This window comes from Nerophis ophidion, linkage group LG02 (assembly GCF_033978795.1).
Source record: "Nerophis ophidion isolate RoL-2023_Sa linkage group LG02, RoL_Noph_v1.0, whole genome shotgun sequence".
Classification (NCBI taxonomy): domain Eukaryota; kingdom Metazoa; phylum Chordata; class Actinopteri; order Syngnathiformes; family Syngnathidae; genus Nerophis; species Nerophis ophidion.
This window is the reverse complement of record NC_084612.1, coordinates 55,345,321-55,371,423: the sequence shown is the minus strand read 5'-3', so window position 1 is coordinate 55,371,423 and position 26,103 is coordinate 55,345,321.

Below are 26,103 nucleotides of genomic sequence, written 5' to 3'. Positions count from 1 at the left end.
TGCCAAATGTGCAGAAAGCCATCTTGTTGTTGCTTCCACTTATTGATCAAGGAGAGCGAGCAGAAAGCTAACGGAGCAGAGCTTTTACGGCCGAGTAAGCAGCAGCAAACATTTTTGAAAGCAACCCGCTTGCTTTCCCTGTCTCACTCTCTTACACACACACACACACACACACACACACACACACACACACACACACACACACACACACACACACACACACACACACACACACACACACACACACACACACAGAGAATAAAGTCATTTTTCATTGTCAGGATTGTGCTTGAGGAAGAACAGTCTTGGTAAAGTGCTGATTCCAGCAGGATCGGGATTTGAACATCATACCTGCTTGGCTTTGTTTGACCTATTGCCTTCACCCCGCTCAATAAAGTCATCCACAGGATAAATATATATATATATATATATATATATATATATATATATATATATATATATATATATATATATATATATATAAATGTATATATATATATATATATATGTATATATATATATATATATATATATATATATACAGACATGATCAAAAGTTTACACACACGTGTGAAGAACATAATGTCATTATTGTTTTGGGTTTCCAATACTTTCTACCACAACACTGGATATTGTTCCGATAAGTTAGACTCAAGAATTTGCACACAACGCAACATCGGAAGTGACTATGACGTGCCCTTTTTTCCGCTCACGTGTTCTAGGTCATGATGCGCCGGGGGTCGTAAAAGACCATTGTGTGTGTGTGGACAAGGATAAGGTTTGGTGGGATTTACCCTGGATAACCTTAGTGTAGAAGAGGCCTTAAAGTGTGAGTGAAGAATGTACTATAGACTGAATACGACCTGATAGGTCTGAAAGAGAAAGAGATGATACAATAGTCTCCAGCGTTGTGTAAAGAGAGAGTATGGCCAACTTGGTTTCATAGATGGTTCCTAACATGGCACCCTGTAGTTACATGAGTGGCTTCTGACCAATCATTTTGGTGCTCCACTGGCCATGCTCTCTCTCTGATTGGTCGAAAGCCCCTCACTGAACCACAGGGCGTCATGTTTTAGGACCAACTCTGAAATTGAGTTGGCCATACTCTCTCTCTATAGGGCTCTGGTAATATTAGCACAGAGATGCTAACTGGTGGTTGTTTGAGCACACTGCAGCTAGGTCTGGATAGTATCACTTCTTACTCAATTGTAGAGGCTGGAACCAATCAGAAATACTTTATTAATCCCAGTGGGGAAATTAAGATGTTCTGCATAATCCCATTTAAGATCAGACAAATATTACAGGGAGACAGAACAGGATCGCTGACGGGTCTGCCACCTTCCGGAACCCCTTAAAAAAAGGTGAGAAACTGGTAAACGCTGGGGGGTATTTAAGCCTGGGCCCCCAACAACAACAAAAAATAATAATTAACAAATAATATACATTGCAACATAATTTCAACAGCTGTGGTGGCCTCTGCGCTGTTCCACGCCATCATCTGCTGGGGTGGAGGGAGCATGGCCAGAGACAGGAGCAGACCCAATAAAGCAACTAAGAGAGCCGACTAAACCCTCTGCCGCCCACCAACTCTCGGCAAGTGTCCAGTCCGCATAGATAAGCGAGGATACGTCCAAGAAGACCGAAGCGTCCAATACCTGCTCATTCAACCAAGGCACTCTGAAGCTTGTCCTTCACGGCGCTCAGCGCCAGCTCCGCAACCCTGGCTCTTCATCCCCATCTCGTCATTCTCCAATCTGTCCAAACAGACTACGGTGTGGCAGAAACCCAGCAGCTGGTCGCCATGGCCAAATGGCTCCTGGGAGGCAGATCCAGAAGTCCACAAAAAAGCACAGCAGAAGTCACTAAATTGCCACCCCTTGTCGCACAGTCCCAAAGGCTTCACGGTGCGGGCTCGAACTCGCTTTTCCCCGACAGCTGGGTATCCCAACACCTCCGCTGGCAGTGCGCCCAGATTTGCCGCTGCTCACGTTGGGCGCAGCACGCCCACGCAGCGACAAGGCTGCAGGCAATCGAGAATCAGCGCACCTGGTTATAACAAGAGGGAGCGGCATAAAGACCAGCGGACCAAAGGAACTTTTGCCAGAATGTAGCCAATCTTCACAGTAAGCATCACGTCTGGCACCCCTCCCTTGTTCCTTGCTCGCCTTCTCTGTGCTCTTCCTTGTTCCCTAGTCTATGTCCCTCGTGTCTTCCGCTGTGTATTCCATGTCGCCTGTGATCGTGTGTTGCCTCACGACCTCCATCCAGACCTCTGACTGCCTTCTTCGATCCTCAACTCCTGCTTGGACACAGACATTGTTTCCTCTCTCCAACCCTCGACTGCTTGCCTCTCTACTGACTGCCTCTTCGCCTTGCCCCCTTGATTCGGCCAAAGATTCACCCAACACACAGACAACAAACCCTGGTAAAACTTACATGGTTAATTCTACACATCGTTCGCACTCATTCACTTAAAGTAGCATACACACTCCACACACTCATCAGAGGTTTCAATAAACCTAGTAAACCGCAGTTCTGCCTTGGTTTCGCCTCCTTCCCTTTTCCCGGTACACAACAAAAGGGTCCCGAACCATGCATCCTTCCATCCATTGTTTACCCCTTGTCCCTTTCAGGGTCGCGGGCCTTGCTGGAGTCTATAGTTTCTACTATTTCTTAGGAAGAAATATTTCCAAATACAAACCTTTCTAATTGTGAACCCAAATAGGAGTCAATTAAGTTTGTAAAATCCACTGTGCGCACATGGTTGGTCATTCCATTCACCTGCTGGATCTGGTTGGTCATTGCACCACTTTGCCCTATTGCAAGTGGACCTGCATAAGTATGTTTACCACAGTGACGTGCTGTCAGGGGAGGCAAATGAGGCAGTGCCTCACCTGCCACCAGGTGGCTTAACCATGAGATCTTCCAAAACGAAATAGTAAAATAAAATAAGTTTTAATATTTCTCTTTTGGTTTATGCTTTCTATGTGATTTTGGTGTGGTTCCTGTATATTTTGATCATTTTCATGGTCAAAATTGCGGAAATTTCATGTTGCCTGATCAAAACAATGCAGCAGATGATAAGTGAGGCAGACACAGGCGGTGCCTCCACGACTACACAAAGTGTGTATTGACCGTGTGCGTGCGAGGGGGCGCATGCTTGTTGCCACGTGGAAAAGGCAGGTCTTGAGGCAGCAAGTACCTCTGCCTCAAGGTAGGGGGCAATATATTGTCAACTTGCAGTTCAATGCCTCAGCAGTACTCTGACTCGCCACACTGGGAGAAGTGGGGGCGCTCAAGCTAGCAAAAACAGGTCTCTCCAGCGGTAGCCAGAATTTTTTTCTTTTCTTTTTTTATCTGTATTTATAACAAACATGGCGTTTTTATTAGAGTAAGCCAGCGTTTGTGGGTGTTTTTTGTCAGATGAAAAAATATTGTTTAATTTCTTGGAATGAAATTGAATTGAATAAATGTTTCTGCCAATATGGAGGAGTATATACTGTATCCAAAATGAAGTACTTCTCTAAACTGGACTTTAAGAAAAAATGAATGCGATCATACAGAGTACGTTTTCATGGAGGATAGCTATTGCTGCTTCAGATACAAATACAGAAAGGTAATATACACTCACAATACTTGATTTATTTTGTTAAAACCAAATGGGACCAAAAAATATTTAATAACAACTTTATCAAATAGTTTTTGGACCCATTTATCATATCATAATATCATTATGATAACAATTTTTTGAATGCGAATAACTCCCTTTTTTTTCTTGTAACTCTAATGTGCAACCGTAATCAACAATGACTAGAGCTGCACATATGAATTTAAGTAAAAAAAAAAAACGGTTTACCATATATGGATTCTCACTGGTTTACCATATATGGATCCTCACCAAAATTGAACGATGACAACTTTAATAAAAGGATGTAAACATTGGTTGTGTCCCACTTGGCTAACAAGGAAATAAATGACGTTGTCAATGAAGCCCTGCTTGTAATGCTACCTCTGTCTTGGTACAAGCTCGCCTAATTAATGCTGCCATGTCACTAAGCACTACTTAATTAGCGCTTTACTCTCTAAATTGTCTCCCCGCCACATAACTCTCTCCTGTTGGTCGCACCTCAGTGCATGAGTGCAGGAGACAAGATTGAAATCTTCCCTCTGGATGTCTGGAAGTCCTCTAATCAACTAGTCCATCTTCATGACGGAAGAGTTCAGCCAGGTGCAAAGTTTCCACACTTGCTTTTATCATCATGAGCCCTTTGTTGGTCTGGGTTCTGCTCTTTAACCTTTACCCAGTGATATATGAGCTGAGAGGGGGGAGTGCCTGCAGGCCCTTGAATCCAATAAGTCAGGAGAGGAGTCCCGACATAGAAGGACGACAGCCTTTAACAGCATCTTTTGTTTTTTAGTCAGATTTTAATTATTATGCATACATCTTTTGAAATGTATGTGTATTTAACTTCATTTAATGTTTGGATACATTTAATGAACTGAACCCAATCAAGAGGGGATGGAAAGAGGGGGTGACAATAAGTGGGCAATAAGACAGAGAAAAACCACAACAAAAGAACTACATCAGCAGATGCGATATATACAAATATGATATTAGTATTAATTTAAAAAAAATCAATGAAGTAAAAAGTAATAACAGTTATAACAATTAACATTTTTACAGTACAAAGAGATGAAATAGAAATTGAAAGGTATAATAGTTGATGATGAATTGAACTGGAAATATCATGTAAAAAATATACAACATAAAGGAGCAAGAAACATGTCATTAATGAATAAAACTAAATAAGTTTGAGACCTAAAATAACTTAATATTCTCTACTGCTCACTAGTGTTACATATCTGACTCATTGTGTAGAAATATGGAGAAATAACTAGAAAAGTACACTTCATTCATAACTTTGTTATAAAAAAGATCAGTCATAATAATACATAATGTTGGATATGGAGAACATACAAACACTTTATTTATTGAATCAAAAATACTGAAATTCCATGACATAGTGAATTTGCAAATAACTAAAATGATACACAAAGCAAACTATAATCTGCTAGCCATCAATACACAACAACTCTTGTCAACAAAAGAGGAGAAATATAATCTTAGAGAAAAATGTAATTTAAAACAAACACTTAAGACCCTTAGAAAATCAGAATGTGGAATTAAATGATGGAATGGATTAAGCAAAGAAATCAAACAATGTACTAATATGATCCACTTCAAGAAACTCTTCAAACTTAAAGTGTTTACAAAGTACAAAGAAGAAGAACCATGATGAACATTCTGAATTTATTTCATCCATCCATTCATTTTCTAGATAATCTTACTCATCTCACCATATGAAATATAACTTACTTGACCAATTAGTATTTATGTATATTAATTGTTATGACTTCTGGAGTATATTGTGAATAAATTGAGAACAGGAAAAACAAAAGTTTTAACAATTGCTATGTAAAGGAAAAGGAGAAGGAATAAATAAACTCTGCTTCTGCCTAATCCTTTTCCAACATGTTGAATAGAGAAACTGGAAATTGTGATGTATCATGTTGCACGCATGCATGTGTGATGTATCATATTGTATGCATGCATGCATGTGTAACGTATCATGTTGTATGCATGCATGTGTGATGTATCATGTTGTATGTATGCATGTGTGATGTATCATCTTGCATGCATGTGTGATGTATCATATATGCATGCATGTGTGATGTGTCATGTTGTATGCATGCATGTGCAATGTATCATGTTGTATGCATGCATGTGTGATGCATCATGTTGTATGCATGCGTGTGTGATGTATCATGTTGTATGCATGCATGTGTGATGCATCATGTTGTATGCATGCATGTGTGATGTATCATGTTGTATGCATGCATGTGTGATGTATCATGTTGTATGCATGCATGTGTGATGTATCATGTTGTATGCATGCATGTGTGATGCATCATGTTGTATGCATGCATGAGTGATGTATCATGTTGTATGCATGCATGTGTGATGTATCATGTTGTATGCATGCATGTGTGATGTATCATGTTGTATGCATGCATGTGTAATGTATCATGTTGTATGCATGCATGTGTGATGTATCATGTTGTATGCATGCATGTGTGATGCATCATGTTGTATGCATGCATGTGTGATGTATCATGTTGTATGCATGCATGTGTGATGTATCATGTTGTATGCATGCATGTGTGATGCACCATGTTGTATCCTTGCATGTTCCAAGTAAACTCATACTCAAATGACAATTGAAACAATATTAATAATACTTTGAGTAAAAATAATATTAATAATGAATAATAATAACACTTACCTCCGTTATAACCATTACTATCATTTAAAATGTAACAATACATAAATTAAATGAATAACTGAATTAAAAAGGGAAAGGAAAAAAGAGGGAAAATAAAAAATATATTTAAGAGAGAGGAGCGGAATTTCTTTAACTTATAGTGTTATGGTAATAAAAGCATGTGTTGTTTTTAAGTGATGTGTATGTGTATGTATCAATATGTGTTTGCTGAAATGTGTCTGTATATTTATGTACAAAAAAATGACTGTAAAAACTATGGCAAGCAATTGTTAAATAGCAACAGTAAAGCACTTCTGACTTTTAGCGACAACTATTTGTTCGTACTTTCATAATCAAGCACGAGTGTATTGTCTAATCATGGCAGACTTGGTAACAGACAACAAAGACAATTTTTGGACAAATGAGGATATACATACCATTTACTTTTGAAAGTAAATATATGCTGCTTATAGAAGCAAGCGCGAAGGAAGAGATTTTGGAAGGGATTTTGACACTATAAGTATGGAAGTTGGAGCCAAGCTATTGCAACATAAATGGATTGCTTTTCCGAAATAAACAAGAAACGTCCTGAGCAAGCTGGTTTAGAGAGAGATCTGTCCATCAAGTGAGTCACTTTAATATAGATCACGATACACGCAGCACGTGTTAGTACAACAACAGTACATAAGCTGTCTGGCTAGCTCAGCTATGTACAAACAAAATATAAAATGCGGGCTAATACTTTACAGATACTGTAATATGATTGTTCATGTTTTTACTCAGTACAAATTGGTGTGGTGTCACAATGTTGTGCATTACAAACCCAAATGCGTTCCATGTGGTTGTAGAGGCAAGCTTATCCATTGCCATAGTTAGCGTGTATGGCTAATACCGAAGCACAATAAAAAAAACATTCCTAAGAGTTTGCTCTTACAAAAACAATGTCGCTACAGCTTGGATATGATACGGGTTACTTAGACTTAGATTTACGGAATGTAAATTAAGTATTGCTGACGGATATCGAATGCATTTTTAAATTGATTTACATGTAGGATTGACTGCTCCCATTAGATGCATTGCTAGCCACCAAGAACGAGACAATTGTTATATGTTAGAAAGCAAAAATTAAAACATTTTGTCTTCTTGTCTCTCATAATAATTGTGAACAAAAGGCAAAATTCCCCCCAAATAGTGCATGGATTTTCAACCGGACATCGACCAATTCATACTACATATAAATTGATCCAAAGCCTCACCAAACGTTGTATTCATAGCTCTAAAGTTCAAATCAGTTATCGTTCTGTTTCAATTAAATTTTACACCCCTAATTTACACTATATTGCCAAAAGTATTTGGCCACCTGCCTTGACTCACATATGAACTTAAATGATAAATGATAAATGGGTTGTACTTGTATAGTGCTTTTCTACCTTCAAGGCACTCAAAGCGCTTTGACACTACTTCCACATTTACCCATTCACACACACATTCACACACTGATGGAGGGAGCTGCTATTCAAGGCACTAACCAGCACCCATCAGGAGCAAGGGTGAAGTGTCTTGCTCAGGACACAACAGACGTGACGAGGTTGGTACTAGGTGGGGATTGAACCAGGGACCATCGGGTTGCGCATGGCCACTCTCCCCCTGCTCCACGCCGTTCCTGCCTCTCAGTCTCTGTTCTAATTAATCCCAAAGGTGTTTGTATCTGGTTCAGGTCAGGACTCTGTGCAGGCCAGTCAAGTTCATCCACACCAAACATCCATGTCTGAATGGACCTTGTTTTGTGCACTGGTGCACATGTTGGTAGGGGAAGGGGCCGGCTTCAAACTGTTCCCACAAGGTTGGGAGCATGGAATTGTCCAACATATTTTGGTTTTCCTAGAGCGTTTAAAGTTTATTTCACCTGAACTAGGGGGCCAAGCCCAACTCCTGCAAAACTACCCCTGACAATAATTCCTCCACTGACCCCTCTCTGTCAGATTACGTGCCCTGCCACTTTGTGGCTGAGTTGCTGTTGTTTCCAAACTCTTACATTTTCTTATTATATGGCCGACAGTTGACTTTGGAATATTTAGGAAATTTCACGACTGGGTTTGTTGCACAGGTGGCGTCCTATGACAGTTCCACACTGGAAATCACTGAGTTACTAAGAGCGGCCCATTCTTCCACAAATGTTTGTAGAAACAGTCTCCATGCCAAAGTGCTTGACTTTATACACCTGTGGCCGGGCGAAGTCAAGACAGGACCGCAGGCAACTAGAAAGCCCGACCCTAACAGGGAACCACCCCACGCAGGCAGGTCGAATAGAGACAGGACCCTCAGCCACTTTTGGGTTGCCAGCGGAAAGCCAGAGACAGGTGTGCCTGGCCGAGGACAAGGCACGGGAGAGGCAGGAGACAACCAGCACTTGGGCCAGTCAAAAGCAACACCACACTTGTGCAGAAAGAATACGAAACGCACCGCACCAAGGGACCCAACTTTGAAAATGTCATCATCTTGTCGTACTTTTTTTTACAAAACATATTTATCCGAAATAAAACAGCAATCTCAAATGTGACGTCCTAGCTGTAAATAATAGTTTGTGTGGATAAAGCTAGCATGCAGGCCAGTGAGCAGCCAAAATAGAGTCTTATCATTTGGGGGCAATTTCACAGTGTTCCGCCCCTAATTGAACAGTCTGTGTGTTACATTTAGCCATTACCTCATTCTCACTCCCTCTTGAGCGAGCCTGTGGGACGGACCTGAGAAATGACACTCTCTACATTTCATTGAGCGTCGGCGAGCTAAAACAAAGCTCACAGATCCGCACACATGGCGGTGGTCTCGACTCATTGATTGTGCCTGGCGGAGGAGAGGGAGAGGATATATGTGATATTCACATAACCATTTGAGGATTTTCCTATATTTCTGGGTAAAAACATTAAACAGTTTCTTCAACAGATATTGTCAGGGAACAACATTTGGATGTACTTTAGAATAGTCAGTATAGAGTTTGAATAGCAGAAATGGGTTGAAAACACATTTGCCAACCCTCCCGAATTTTCCGGGACACTCCAGAATTTCAGTACCTCTCCCGAAAATCTCCCAGGACAACCATTCTCCCGAATTTCTCCCGATTTCCAGCCGGAACTGAGTGAGGACAGCCTGTCGTCACGTCCACTTTTCCTCCATATGAACAGGGTGTTGGCTCAGTCACGTTATAACATCCATGGCTTTTGGGTAGTGCACAACTGCACACACACTATTATTACTATGACTATTATATATGTCTCCGTTAAGTTAGGTTAAAGTTAAGTTAAAGTACCAATGATTGTCACACACACACACACACACACACACTAGGTATGGTGAAATTTGTCCTCTGCATTTGACCCACCCCCTTGATCACCTCCTGGGAAGTGAGGGGAGCAGTGGGCAGCAGCAGTACCGCGCCCGGGAATCATTTATGGAGATTTAACCCCCAATTCCAACCCTTGATGCTGACTGCCAAACAGGGAGGCAATGGGTCCCATTTTTTTATAGTCTTTGGTATGTCTAGGCCGGGGTTTGAACCCCTACCTACAGATCCCAGGGCGGACACTCTAACCCAGGGGTCACCAACCTTTTTGAAACCAAGAGCTACTTCTTGGGTACTGATTAATGTGAAGGGCTACCAGTTTGATACACACTGAAATGAATTGCCAGAAATAGCCAATTTGCTGAATTTACCTTTAACTATATTTTATTAATAATAATTAAACACTGATCATCTTAATGATGATCAGTGTGATGGGTCAAATGCAGTCAATAATTTCACCACACCAAGTGTGTGTGTGACAATTATTGGTACTTTAACTTTAGTAAATAAATGCAATTTAAAAAATAGAGGCACTGGTAAGTGCTAGAATTTGAGGTATTTTTAGAACAGGCCAGCGGGCTACTCATCTGGTCCTTACGGCCTACCTGGTGCCTGCGGGCACCGCATTGGTGACCCCTGCTCAAACCACTAGGCCATTGGGTAGGATTTATCCATAGGTTTATCTATAACCCATAAAGTAGGCAGGCACAGAGCTATTTCTCAGAAAGTATTTATTCCAGCCAGCACGTTAATACACTGACAAACAACATCCGGAATCCCATCATGCATTGCTTCGAATCTACGGCAAGTAGTAATGTCCCAAAAAATATAGTGACATAGAATTGAACGAGGATGGAAAATTCAATCCTAAATTCACTCTTTTCCTGCCAAATAAATGTCACAGATGCTGCCCATACCTATGCTCCTTTAAAGGCTGTGCTACTGGCTGCAAAGCATTGCACTTTCAAATACAACAATGAGTATAGAGTGTTATGTGTGTATATGTGTGAGTAAATGAACACTGAAATTCAAGTATTTTATATATTTATATACACTGATATTCAAGTATTTGTTTTATATATATATATATATATATATATATATATATATATATATATATACATATATATATATATATATATAGATATATATATGTATATATATATATATATATATGTATATATATATATATATATATATATATATATATATATATATAAAATCAAAAGTGGACTTATTTCCTATAAGCTCAGAGGAAATACAGCATTTGACCTAAAAATGCCAGCCACACTCGCGAGTTCAGTCATGTTTCTTTAAAATTGTGTACATTCCTCCAGGTGCCAATGCAACACTAGCTTCAGGAAATATATGACACCATGAACTCTCTGCAAACTATGCACCCAGAGCCGTTGTATGTGGTTGCAGGCGATATTAACCGTGCAAAACTGACTGACACCCTTCCTAAATTTTACCAGCATGTCACCATTCTTACACGTGGTAATAAGACGCAAGACAGGGTGTACAAAAACATATGCGGAGCATACAGAGCCCACTCCCACCCGCCTTGGCTTTTCCAACCACATCTGTATTCAGATGGCCCCAGCCTGCTGTTCTTTGGTGCAATGGTCCAGACCCACAATGAGGAGTGTCACTGTGTGTCCCAGTGATGCAGCCTCTTTGCTCCAGTACTGCTTTCAGTGCAAAGTTTGGCAGATGTTTGGAGCAACAGCTACACAGGATGGAAAAGTGGACCCAGATGAAGACACCTCATCAGGTAATATGCGAAGTTCCACAGGGTTCGGTTCTTTGCCCTGCACTCTTTAGCATCTATATGCTGGTGCTAGGTGACATCATATGCAAATACGGTGTTAGCGTTCTGCTATGCTGATGACACCCAACTCTACATGCCCCTAAAGCTGACCAACACGCCAGATTATAGTCACATGGAGGCGTGTCTAATTTAGATTAAACAATGATTGTCCTGTTGTCGACGTATTTCTGCTCCTGACTCTTTAAACGGGTTGCCCTGCTGGCCTCCAATGGACTGGATTTTCACATTATGAAGTCGGGACCCAGGATGGACCACTCCTTATGCATCAGTCGGCGATGTCTCAGCGCCTCAACTTGTCTACAAGCAAGATGATCCCCCGCTTACCCCACTATGGACTGGACTCTGACACTATTAACTACATCCACTAGACTTCCATTACACCGATTGCCCAGGAGGGGTCCCCATATCTGTGGTCCCTTCCAGGGTTTCACGTTGAGTTTTTTTCTTGCATTGATGTGGGATCTGAGCCCGAGAATGTCGTTGTGGCTTGTGCAGCCCTTTGAGATATTTGTGATAAAGGGCTTGCGGAGAGGCGGAGCCGACGAGCCGACAGCAGGCTCGGACAAACGATGGTCCGGCCCAAGATGGCGGCAAGAAGGCGGAGCATGCAGCGAAGCGGAGAGGGGGGGCACGCCTGGAGTGACACTGCAGCCATCAGCGTCGGGTGCGTACACCACACACCTGCGGAAAATCCCATCATCTTCTGCTGCAGCATAAAAGGGGTGAAGGAGGAACATTCGGGGCAGAAGTAGGAGAGGAACAACCCGACACCAACAACCACGAGAGCGACGAGAGAGACCCCGAGCAAGATGAGTCCCCGCAACAGACGCAGCCACCGTACACCGAAAGGTGTGCCGCGACCAGCAGGAGGAGCCGGCACACTAGAAATGGGCGCGACCGACTGGCCAGACAAGAGGTTTATTGAAAGAATAAACACGAGTCAAACCTGCTATGATGTGTCTTGTAACGATCGGCACTGCACCCCACACGATGACAGCATGAGACGCATCACAGGGCTATATAAGTAAACTTTGATTTATTGGTTGATTGATCTCTTCTGGGTTTCACCACAAAGTTTGCTGATAATTTTTCCACCACCAAGAAAATCACAGTCAACCCGGACTAAAAAGCCTTGGTTGAATGCAGAGGTGGGAGCATTGCCCAAAGAAAGGTATGATGTTGCTATTTGATGGACACTGTTACCCTAAACCAGGGGTGCCCACACTTTTTCTGCAGGCGAGCTACTTTTCAATTGACCAACTCGAGGGGATCTACCTCATTTATATATATCATTTATATTTATTTATTTATTTATGAAAGAGACATTTTTGTAAACAAGTTAAATGTGTTTAATGATAATACAAGCATGTGTAACACATATAGATGTCTTTCTTTCACAAATACAAGAATATAAGTTGGTGTATTACCTGATTCTGATGACTTGCATTGATTGGAATCAGACAGTAATGATGATGACGCCCACATTTTCAAATGGAGGAGAAAAAAAGTTGTCCTTTCTGTACAATACCACATGAAAGTGGATGGTTTTTGGCATCTAATTCATCCAGCTTCCATACACTTTACAAGAAAAACATGGGCGGCAAATTCCGTAGCTTGCTTGATTGACATTCACGGCACCCGAGGGGTCTTGTGAGATGACGCTGGCTGCTGCCAGTTCATTGTTATGAAAAAATGACAGAGAGGATGGCGAGAAACACTTTTTATTTCAACAGACTTTCGCGCCGTCCCTTCCGTCAAAACTCTAAAGGCCGACTGCACATTTCCTATCTTCACAATAAAAGCCCTGCTTCATGCTGCCTGCGCTAACAAAATAAGAGTCTCGGAAAGCTGGCGTGCACAAGTGATGTGCACGCCAGCTTTCTGAGGGATCGCTTGTGCACGCCAGTTTTCCGAGACTCTGTATTTAGTTAGCGCAGGCAGCATGAAGCAGGGCTTTTATTGTGAAGATAGGAAATGTGCAGTCGGCCTTTAGAGTTTTGACGGAAGGTACGGCGCGAGAGTCTGTTGAAATAAAAAGTGTTTCTCGCCTTCCTCTCGGTCATATTTTCATAATAATGATCCTGCAGCAGCCAGCGTCATCTCACAAGACCCTCCGGTACCGTGAATGTCATTTAAGTGACGTCTTGGTGAAGATTGATGATCACTAATTTTTAGGTCTATTTTTTTAAAAAGCCTGGCTGGAGATCGACTGACACACCCCCCGCGGTCGACTGGTAGCTCTCGATCGACGTAATGGGCACCCCTGCCCTAAACTGAACGAAACAGAGGAGGGATACAGATTTGTTGTGCGCAATCAAGGATTGGAAGGAAATTTTGACAAATATGCCATGGATTTCAAAGTTTTGGCCAATCTGTGCAATTTTGGATATATGAAGGATATTCTAGACAGGATTGTTTTTGACACACACAGTTCTACAATAAGAGAGAGGCTGTTGAGGGAGGAAAACTTAACCTGGAAAAGTGCCTGCAAATATGCGTAGCTGTCAAAAGAAAACAGCAGAACTCTGCAAGGACAGACGGTGGAAGAAGTACATGCGCTGCAGAATGTGCCGCAACATAGAGATATGATCAGTTGCAATTTTTTGTAGCAAAACACACATACTTTCGCTAAGCCATGCAAGAAATGTGGCAAAGACAATCAATCAATCAATCAATCAAAGTTTATTTATATAGCCCTAAACCACAAGTATCTCAAAGGGCTGCACATGCCACAACGACATCCTCGACTCAGATCCCACATCAGGGCGAGAAAAAACTCAACCCAATGGGATACAATAAGAAACCTTGGAGGGGACCGCACATGTGGGGGCCCCTGCCCCGGGCGACCGGTGCAATGGACGTCTAGTGGATCTAGTTAATAGTGTGAGAGTCCAGTCCATAGAGGGGCTAGCAGGAGATCATTTTGAGTGGCGACAAGTCTGCAGCGCGGAGACATCCCCAACTGATGCACAGATGAGTGGCCCACCCCGTGTCCGGACTTTGAATAGCTATGTTCAAAGATCATCTTGGTTCACTTAATAACCACTCCACGGAGGAGAGGGAGACAGAGCAGAAAAGAGACGGCAGATCAACTGGTCTAATAGGGGGGTCTATTTCAAGGCTAGTGTATACAAATGAGTTTTGAGATGGGACTTACATGTTTCTACTGAGGTAATATCTCTAACTGTTACCAGAAGGGCATTCCAGAGTACAGGGGCCTGAATAGAAACTGCTCTATAGCCCGCATACTTTTTTTTCAATCATTTTGCTGCCAAATTAAGATCACATGCTGAACAAAATAGAAGACAGAAAGCCGTGTATGCTGTTACAGAGGAGACTGATGCTTATAAGGACGTCGCCACAATAACAGAAATATGACGAGACCAGGAAATGGTGAACGCTCTGCAAGGGAACAAAACTCAAAGTCAGCAACTTTTCTTAGGTATGTACTGAACCAAAACATGGTTGACTTGCAAATAGACTGTGGTACCACCTATAATGTTATCCTTATACAACTGCTGAACACACAATTGGAGGGAACAGAAAAAGTGTTGCTGGTGTACAACAAGAGCAAAAATCAGAAATCCTCGCAACAATAAATTGGACAGACTTCAGTTACAAGCGGTGGACCAGAAGGACAAGCTTCATTTGATTGGCAGGAAGGCCTGTGAAGCCATGAAGCTGATTAAAGTACAAAATGATAATATTATGGCGATGGACAGTAGTGTTTAAGGACATTGTGTGGACAAAGACAAAGTCAAGAGAAGCATGACACTGGATAACATCAAAGTGGAACATGAGGATATTTTCAGTGGTGTGGGATGCCTGGAGGGGGAGTACCACATAGAACTGGACGGACGTGTACCCCCTGTGAAACTGCCTAAACGCAGATTACCAGTAGCTCTGCTGAAACTTGAAGACCTAAAAAATAAATAAATTATTGCACCAGTAGAATGTAGCACAGGCTGGATAAGCAGCATGGCGAAAGTGAAAAAACCCAATGGAAGACCTAGGACTTGCATTGATCCTAAACCGCTGAACAAGGCGCTAAAAATAAGCCATTTTCCTCTTCCTACCATTGATGACATACTTCCAAAGCTTTCGAAAGCAAAGGTACGATGTCAAGCACGGCTTTTGGCACATGAAGTTGAACGAAGAATCCAGTGACATCACAACCTTTGCTACCCCATTTGGCCGGTTCTTTTGGCTCAGAATGCCAATGGGAATCAGTCCGGCTACTGAAGTTTTTCAAAGGAAACTCATTCAGGCGCTTGAGGGTCTGCGTGGTATATATGTTATTGCTGATGATGTGCTTATTACTGGGGAAGGTGAAACAAAGGAAGAAGCAGAGATAAATCATGACACAAATTTGAGGTGTTTCCTGGCAAGATGCAGGAAGAAAAACATTGTACTCAATGCAGACAAGTTTAAACTGAGGCAACAGTCTGTGCCTTACATTGGACATCTGCTGACTGCAGAAGGTCTCCGGATTAACCCTTGCGAGCAATTAGTGAGCTGCCCCGACCAACTAATGTTAAAGGGGTACGGAGGTTTGTAGGTCTCATCTGTCTGAAGACTGTGAGATCTTGAAACAGCTTACACACAGAGACAAAATGTGGGAATGGACAGATGTCCAAGATACAGCATTTCAGAGACTAAAAAACAAAATAACTAAGGTGTTAAAGTATTGCGACCAGGACATGTAACTGACATTTCAGTGTGATGCGTCAGACACAGGCCTAGGGGCTGCTTTAACTCCGGAAGGCAGTCCTGTAGCGTCCGGTAGCAGAGCTCTCACTCCTACCGAAAGTGGTTACGTGCAGATAGAGAAGGAGTGTTTGGCTAAAGTTTTTGGTATGGAAAAAATCCACCATTATACGTATGGCAGGAGAGTGACAGTGCAGAGTGATCACAAGCCGTTAAAGAATATTCTTACGAAGCCACTCCTTAGTGCATTTAAGAGATTGCAGCAAATGCTACTTAGGATGCAAAAGTATGACATAAATGTGTATTTGCCTGGGCGAGAAATGCTGTTAGTAGATACTTTGAGCGGGGCCTAGACTGTATTGCCAAAAGTATTTGGCCACCTGCCTTGACTCACATATAAACTTGAAGTGTCATCCCGTTCCTAACCCATAGGGTTCAATATGATGTGGGTCAAACTTTTGCAGCTATTACAGCTTCAACTCTTTTGGGAAGGCTGTCCACAAGTTTGCGTAGTGTGTTTATAAGAATTTTTGACGATTCTTCCAAAAGCGCATTGGTGGGGTCACACACTGATGTTGGTGGAGAAGGCCTGTCTCTCAGTCGCTGTTCTAATTAATCCCAAAGGTGTTCTATCAGATTCAGGTCAGGACTCTGTGCAGGCCAGTCGAGTTAATCCACACCAGACTCTGTCATCCATGCCTTTATGGACCTTGCTTTGTGCACTGGTGCACAGTCATGTTGGAAGAAGAAGGGGCCCATTCCAAACTGTTCCCAAAATGTTGGGAGTATGGATTTCTCAAAAATGTTTTGGTATTCTGGAGCATTCAAAGTTCCTTTCACCAAAAAAAAAAACCCACACCATAATTCCTCCTCCACCAAATTTCACATTTGGCCCAATGCAGTCCGAAATGTACCGTTCTCCTGACAACCTTCCAAACCCAGACCCGTCCATCAGATTGCCAGATGGAAAAGCGTGATTCATCACTCCAGAGAACGCGTGTCCACTTCTCTAGAGTCCAGTGGTGACGTGCTTTACACTACTGCATCCGATGCTTTGCATTGGACTTGGTGATGTATGGCTTAGACACAGCTGCTACGGCCATGCACTGTATGTTGGCTAATTGGAAGGTCACATTAAGTTTGGAGCTTTGTAGCAACCGACTATGCAGAAAAGTTGGTAACCACTGTGCTTCAGCATCCATTGACCGCTCTCTGTCAGTTTACATAGCCTACCACTTTGTGGCTGAGTTGCTGTTGTTCCCAAACTCTTCCATATTCTTTTAATAAAGCCAACAGTTGACTTTTGGATATTTAGGAGCGAGGAATTTTCAGGACTGGATTCCTCACACAGGTGGCATCCTATGATAGTTCCATGGAAATCACTGAGCTCAAGGAGCGGCCCATTCTTTCACAAATGTTTGTAGAAACAGTTGTCATGCCCAAGTGTTTGATTTCATACACCTGTTGCCGAGCTAAGTGATTAGGACAACTGATTCTGATCATTTAATGGGTGGCCAAATACTTTTGGCAATTTAGTTTATATGCCAGACAGCACAAAAGGAGAAGTTGAGACTAAGGTCGAGACTGTGAACATGGTGGAATACTTGCCTATATCGGTTCAGAGATTAGCTGAGATTAGGGATGCCACTAGAAAGGATGTTAAACTGCAGAACGTGATGGGATTCATTCTGTCAGGTTGGCCAAAGACAAAACAGGAGATGCAACTTGAAATTCAGCACTATTTTTCATTTCAGGATGAACTTAGTGTAAAATATGGTATTGTATTTAGGGGACAAAGGGCAGTTATACTCGATAAACTGAGAACTGATCTGACATGCTGCATTCCTTCTTCACATTTAGGAGTTGAGGGATGTCTCAGAAGAACACGTTAATGTGTATTTTGGCAAGGCATGAACGACCAGGTGAAGACTTTTGTTTTGAAGTGCAACATTTGTAGATCAGTAGACCTCAAGCAGCCTAGAGAGACACTTAAACCCCATGATATGGTGTTTAGACCATGGGCCAAAGTTGGAACTGATTTGTTCAAATGGAAAGACAGAGGTTATTTGATTACAGTAGACTATTATTCCAATTTCTGGGTTGTAGAATATCTGGCAGACCCAAAAAGCAACACTGTAATTCGAAAGCTAAAGCCTCACTTTACAAAACATGGCATCCCCGTTGTTGTTGTGTGAGACAATGGGACACAATATTCATCTGAAGAGTTCCAGCGATTCAGCCTAAAGTTTGAGTTTGTGCACAGAACTTCATCACTTGGATATCCACAGGGCAACGAGATCACCGAGTCCTCCGTAAAGACAACCAAGCGACTTTATGGTTGGGAACATAACGGACTAGGGTGAATATTGACAATGTCAATATTTAACATTCTGCAATTTGGCGGCCACTCTAAAGGATGGCCTGATTTGCCTGCCGGGAAACCCGGGCCTACTTAGGCTGAGTTCAGCCAATTTATGGAGGAAGGTAATTTTGGTCGCCTGTATCTTAGACTTACTTAGAAAATCTTTGTTGTCCCCGAGCGGCAATTTGTTTTGCAGCAGTAGTCATTAAATAAAAAGGTACAACTGCATAAAATACATACAACATATGCAATGGTCTTGATCGTTTAGTCACTAACCAAAGCTTGTGACCATAGGTGATGGTAGAAGGTAGATCAATCGGTAAATAGAGAGCTTTGCTTTTTGGTATAGCAGCTCTCTCTTTATTGAAGAAACTGCGACTAAGAGACTTTTATTAGAGAATATCCCACATTTTACACTTTTAAAAAGCATCTTAAATTGTTTCCTAAAAAATCATAGCCACTTTGACTAATTTCACTGGGTTTTTTTTGGTATCTGAGCTTTTAACATAATATTGTCATATTGTCCTTCTGTGTTAATGTTGCAATGTTGTGGAACTACAGATATAACTTAGCAATCAGCAATCGATCAGCACTCTACACATATGTCGCTGATGAGCTTCCTGGGCTTCTTAAGCCATTACAAACCTGCGTTTCGGGCCAGAACATAGTTTCCTGTTCCATGCAGTAAGCCAACTCGTGTCAAGCTCTATGCTATCTCTCTCTCTCTGTGTTCTTTACCTGTCGTGCTCATTGTGTCCTGTGTCATGTCGTTCCAGCAGCATTCCTCCGTCCCCTGATTGCGAGTTGTGTGTCTCGTCTCCCCATGTTCCCCTCTGGTTCCTTGGCTGCCCCTTTTGGATCTCGACCTCCCAAGTGGACACAGACCTTTAACGCCTCTCTTCTTCCCTTGATCTCATGCCTCCCCACGAACCTCCGAACTTGACTTGCCCCCTCGGAATTCCGCACCTCACTCAGCACTACCGGTAACACTCAACAGCATATCACTACACATAGTCGCACACCACACACATTTGGATTAGTTTTACACCCCATACTTTTGTTAATATATAATAAATATAGAGCTAAAATGACATCCTGCATTCTGTGCCGTCTGCTTCTCCCTGTACCGTAACAAATACCTTAGCTTGGTCTTGAATATACGTGCCAACAAATAGAGTAGACAGAACTGGAAACAAAGGGTAGCCTTGATGGAGGCCGTGAACAAGCTCCATTTACAAGACGAACCAGGCTCCTGCTTCAGTTGAGTAGAGAGTATAGGCAGAAAATCACAGCAAACATGTAAATGGCCAATGCTAATTGAAGACAAGCAGACACAAATATGTACGTGTGTGTGTGTGTGTGTGTGTGTGTGTGTGTGTGTGTGTGTGTGTGTGTGTGTGTGTGTGTGTGTGTCTGTGTGTGTGTGTGTGTGTGTCTGTGTGTGTGTGTGTGTGTGTGTGTGTGTGTGTACGCGCGCATGTTGGTATCTACAACACCTCTGTATGGTGTGAAATATTGCTCCAATTAAAAGGCTCTGAAGATGCGTCCTTTCAGTTTGCCTCTGCTTGTTAATTACTGCAAGAAGTTTTCTACAAGCTAAGTCAGATTGGTATCCATAGGCGATGTCTAACGTAAAGTTAACAGAGACATTTTTGCCACTGTCACAGCCAAATATGACTGAATATCACAAACAGAAAGGAAAGTATAACATCTGTAAAGCCAGGACAGTGCATCAGATGGATAGAGTAATTGTGCCATTTGGCCAAGAACACATATTTGCTTAGAGACGGTACCATATCATAAAACAGAATAGTTACTTGCAGCTGTCCAAGTGTCACTGTCTCTGACATCACAAAACATCTACCTGAGGTCCTGGTTAAACACCAATGGGTCATACAGCTGATTATGTACATTGGTGCATTGGCAACAGAAATCAACTGTCTAAAATCCTGAGGAAGTACTCTTGTGGTGAGGGGCGTGGTCCACGCGTTCCCTGCGGGCGGGGTGTGTGCAGGGGCCGGCCATGAAGCAGCCAACAGGTGAGTGGATATCTCAGCTTGAACGAGTTATCTAATCACCTGTTTCTTTATTGGCAGCGCCGGAGACCATGAGGAGAGGGGACTGACAAGCAAGAAGCAGACAGCTGAAAAGCAAGAAAACTGCACATTAAGAAATTGTCAAAGAGAAAATAAAACTGTGGTAAAACTCTGCACTTGGCAGTAGTGTGGTCCTGTCAACCCGACGAACGCGGGGGGAGAGGAAGGAAACCTCCGCAACTCTTAATAAACAATTTAAGAGTGTCGATAACGTAGAAATTGTCACGGCGCATGTGCAATCCCTCATGTCTACTGCTGCAAGCTCGGCCACACCTCCGCAAGAAGCGCGCCGGGACACGCCCCTGCTCGCTCTGGTCGCCTTGCAGCCACGCACAGGCAAAGCTGCAGGTAATCACCAATCAGCGCACCGGTGGGTTAATTAAGAAAGTCAGCATAAAGACCAGCAGACCTGAAGATCTAGTGCCAGACATAGTTCACCCTCAAATTAAGCATCCCGTCTCTGGCTTCCTTTCCGGGTACTTGCTCTGTCTTTGTGCCTTCCCTCTTCCCGTGTGTAATGTACTTTGTGTTCCCCGCAGTGCATCCAATGTTTCCCGTGATCGAGCTGTGTGGGTCAACATCCCTCAGGATTCTGGACTGCCTGCCTCGATCCTTGACCCCCGCTTGGACACGGACCTCGTTGCTTCTCTCCAGCCTCTGACCACTTGCCTGCCCACGGCCTGCCTTCTCGCCTTTCCCCTTTGGTCTGAAAAATAATTCATCCAAGACGCACATACAACAACCTCTGGTAAGATTCATATGGTTAATTTTACACATTGTCTTACACCTTTCACTTAGAGTAGCATACACATCCCATCTATTCATCAGATTCAATAAACCTATTGAACTGATTCTTGCCTTTCTGTTGTCTACTTCCCCCACCGTACATAACAGAAATATCTGCATTCATCAGTGGACCTCCTCCAATCATCAGGAGGAAACAGAAATTCAGCTAAATACACTGTTCTCCAAAATCTGTGAGTCAAAAGGACTGCGTTTTTTTGACGACTTCAATCTCTTCTAGCAAAGAAAGGATATCTTTCAAGGGAAAGACCCATACCTGAACCAAAGTGGAGTGAGACGACTGACAGGTAACCTCCTCCATGCTCTGAGGACACAGAATAGGCGAAGGCCCTGATATAACAAGCTTGCTTCCGCACAAAAACCTGCCTTACGCCCTTTTTTACGGCAAAGTTGAGATGTATCAAAACTAAAGTTGACGTGGAAATGTGCGCTGCCTAATGGCAACTCAGTAGCTATCGTAAGCATGTTTCTACTGGCTGTGGATACTTTAGTGACACACATAGGTAATGACTGGTAACAGTTCACATAAAAAGTGCCAATCTTTACTCCCCAGACTGATTGATATGACATCAGAGACATATGACCAGTTTCTACATATCAACATTTTTTTCTTGCGTACGATATTTTCTGGATTTGAACCTAAATCTATTTTTGTTTAGAAGGCCAGGCAACTGTTGTTACATGAGGCCCCCTGGACAGGATCCTTAGCGGCCAGAGAGAGAAGAGAAGGGGGTTGGAAGAAGACAATAACATTTACGAACCAACCGATTTTGATTTGGGGTTTTTTCACAGTAGGTGTCATTCAGAATGGAGAAAAAAACTGTCCTCTATAATTTATATCAGTGGCCCCCAACCACCGAAAACATTGTCGCACCACCATCCATCACGGGCACGTCGACAAAGGCGGAAGCCGTCCATAAAGGCTTCGACTCGTTCCCAAGACGCGTCAACCTCACAAATTCCTCCACCGGATTGAAGCACGCCGCCAACATCCTTTTCCGTCTCGCTGCCCATTTCACCTCTTGGAATGTTAGCCAGGTCTCTACGCGCTCCTGGGACGTCACGCTACAGGCGCGCTGCAATGACGTCCAATGATGTCACACTTTCTCTCACACACTTCTGAAAACTTCACACAACACAAGATAGGAGAGGATTTCAGCAGTGCGTATGAAAGTGTTTCAGTAGTGTGTGAGAGAAAAAAAATGTTTAGTAATGTGAATGAGAGTGTTTCAGATGTGTGCTTGAGAGTGTTTCTGTGTGTGAGTATTTCAGTAGTGCGGATGAGAATGTTTCAGCAGTGTGTGTGAGAGAAAATAATGTCAGTAGTGTGTATGACAGTGTTTCAGTGGTGTGTATGCAAGTGTGTGAGAGAAAAAACATTTCAGTAGTGTTTGTGAGAGTGTTTCAGTTGTGTGCATGATTGTTTCTGTGTGTGTGAGTATTTCAGTAGTGTAAATCAGTGGTCCCCAACCAATTTTGCATATTTTTATTTATTTATTTTTGTTAGTTAAATCAACATAAAAAATCACAAGATACACTTCAAATTAGTACACCAACCCAAAAAAACCTCCCTTTTTCATGACAAACCCCCATCAATTATCAAGCGTTGACCGGTCCACAACTACAAAAAGGTTGGGGACCACTGGTTTAAATGACAGTGTTTCAGCAGTGCGTGTGAGAGAAAAAAATGTCAGTAGTGTGTATGAGAGTGTTTCAGTTGTGTGTCTGAAAGAGTTTCAGTAGTGTGGGTGAGAGAATAATATTTCATTTTTTTATGTGAGAGCATTTCAGTAGTCTATGTAAGAGGTCATTCTGAATAATGTCCTTAATGGCCCCTCATAGGTGAATGTCGCCCTGCTGATTCACACTGTTGCTTTGAAAAGATCAGTGTGTGGATGCAAAATAATTTTCTTCAGCTAAACTCAGACAAAGCGGAAATCATTGTCTGTGGCCCACAAAGAAAAGATCAACTGTCATTAGTCAACTTGAGACCCTCTCCCTGAAACCTAATAATCATATTAAAAATCTTGGGGTAATAATCGACTCAGACTTGAACTTTAAAAGCCACAATAAGTCAATCACATCAGCAGCTCTTTACCACTTAAAAACTTTTCCAAAGTCAAATTAATAATGTGTAAATCAGATTTAGAAAGACTATAATCCATGCTTTTGTTTTCCAGCCAGTTAGACTACTGTTGTCACCTTCTTACAGGGCTCTCTATACAAGTTATTAATGCAGCTGCAGTACATCCAAAATGTTGCTGCTTGAATCCTGACTAGAACCTAGAACTATGACCATGTCAGTCCAGTGCTTAGGGTTACTGCACTGGCTTCCTGTTGCTTAGATAATAGACTTTGAAACAGCTCTGCTTGTGTACAAGTATTTTCATGGCCACGTGCCAAAGTACATCTCTGACATGTTAGAACCATACAAACCATCTTAGGCTCTGAGAACCTCAGGTCTCCTGCGGGTGCCCAGAGTCAGGACCAAACATGGTGAGGCTGTGATTCAGTTTCATGCTCCTAAAATCTGTAATAGTCCTCCAGAGGATGTGAGAAAGGCCTAAACATTGGCAATGTTCAAATCCAAGCTAAAAACAAAAGTCTCTTTATTATATACACTCACATTTAAATTAAAATTGTGATTATTTTTATAATGATTTTATGTTTGCCTTCTTGTATTTTTCTGTAGAGCACTTTGGATTGCCTTGTGCAAAAATTGTGCTCTATAAATAAACTTGCCTTGCTTTGCCTACTTGTGAAAAATGGTAGGTCTGCTACACCGTATTGCCAAAATTATTTGGCCACCTGCCTTGACTCTCATAATAACTTGAGGTGCCATCCCATTCCTATCCCATAGGGTTCAATATGATGTGGGTCCTTTTGCAGCTATGACAGCCTCAACTCTTCTGGGAAGGCTGTCCACAAGGTTGTGGAGTGTGTTTATAGGAATTTTGCACCATTCTTCCAAAAGCACATTGGTGATGTCACACACTGAAGGCCTGGCTCTCAATGTCCATTCTAATTCATCCCAAAGGTTTTCTATAGGGTTCAGGTCAGGACTCTGTGCAGGCCAGTCAATTTAATCCACACCAGGCCCTGTCATCCCTGTCTTTATGGACAGTGCTTTGTGCACTGGTGCACAGTCATATTGGAAGACGAAGGGGCCCGCTCCAAACTGCTCGGCCTACCACTTGGTGGCTGAGTTGCTGTTGTTCCCAAACTCTTTAATTTTCTTATAATAAAGCCCACAGTTGACTTTGGAATATTTAGGAGCAGGGAAATTTCACGACTGGAAATCACTGAGCTCCTGAGAGCACCCCATTCTTTCACCAATGTTTGTAGAAACAGTCTCCATGTCTAAGTGCTTGATTGTATACACCTGTGGCCTGGCCGAGTGATTGGGACACCTGATTCTCATCATTTGGATAGGTGGCCAAATACTTTTGGCAATAAAGTGTATGTTCTGTGAGGAAAAAGTAGGAAGATGTGATTCATTGGGGGAAAGTGGCTTCGGAAATAGGAGATTTGAACAGGCGCACCTCAGTGGAAATAAAATGCATCAATGTTGATTACTGTAATGGCTATGCTGATATCGAAACACTATCCTTGGTTTGTTGGTTTCATGAGTGCAGCAGATGGAAGTCAGAGTCATGTTGCTTCCGGTTAGGGGTCCTATATTTTCTACACTTCTACAGGAAATTATTGAACAAGGACAGAGACGGCAATTCCATTTAAATACAAGCATGAACCCCTTATCTGTTTCACACTGTGAGCCAAACACACGGTCAAATGTAAAAAATATTACCAATGTGGGAAAAATAATACATATTTCCGACATGCACTGATTTTTTTAAGCTAGAATCACTCTCAAACATATGACTTTGTATTGTTTGATTGTTTTGTTTTCAAAACTAAGGAATAGTTGATCATCAAAAAAAATCATATTTTCTGGTGTCAATCTGTTGACATCAACTACAGCAGTCTTAATGTTGACACTAATACAGTCTGGTGTGCCCTGGGAGATTATCTAATTTCACCTATATGGGTTAATTTTTTATTTTTTTTTTGCAAAATAGTAATTATAGTGTGCAAATGATGTGTTGTAGTTGAGTGTCTGTGCTGTTTAGAGCTCGGCGGAGTAACCGTGAAATACTCTTCGATATCGGTAGGTGGCAGCCGGTAACTAATTGCTTTGTGAATGTTGGAAACAGCGGGAGGCAGAATGTAGGTAAAAAGGTATCTAATGCTTAAACCAAAACTAAACAAAAGCTGAGGGCCCCTAAGAAAAGGCATTGAAGCTTAGAGAAGGCTATGCAGAACGAAACTAAAACTGAACTGGCCACAAAGTAAACAAAAACAGAATGCTGGACGACAGCAAAGACTTACTGTGGAGCAAAGACGGCGACCACAAAGTACATCCGAGCATGACATGACAGTCTACAATGTCCCCACAATAAATGATAAAAACAACTGAAATATTGTTGATGCGGGAAATATCGCTCAAAAGGAAGAAATGAAATTGCTATAAGAAAATACCAAAAAGAGAGAAAAAGCCACCAAAATAAGAGCAAAAAAAGTTCAAATAAGTCAGGGTGTGATGTGACAGGTGGTGACAGTACACCTACTTTGAGACAAGA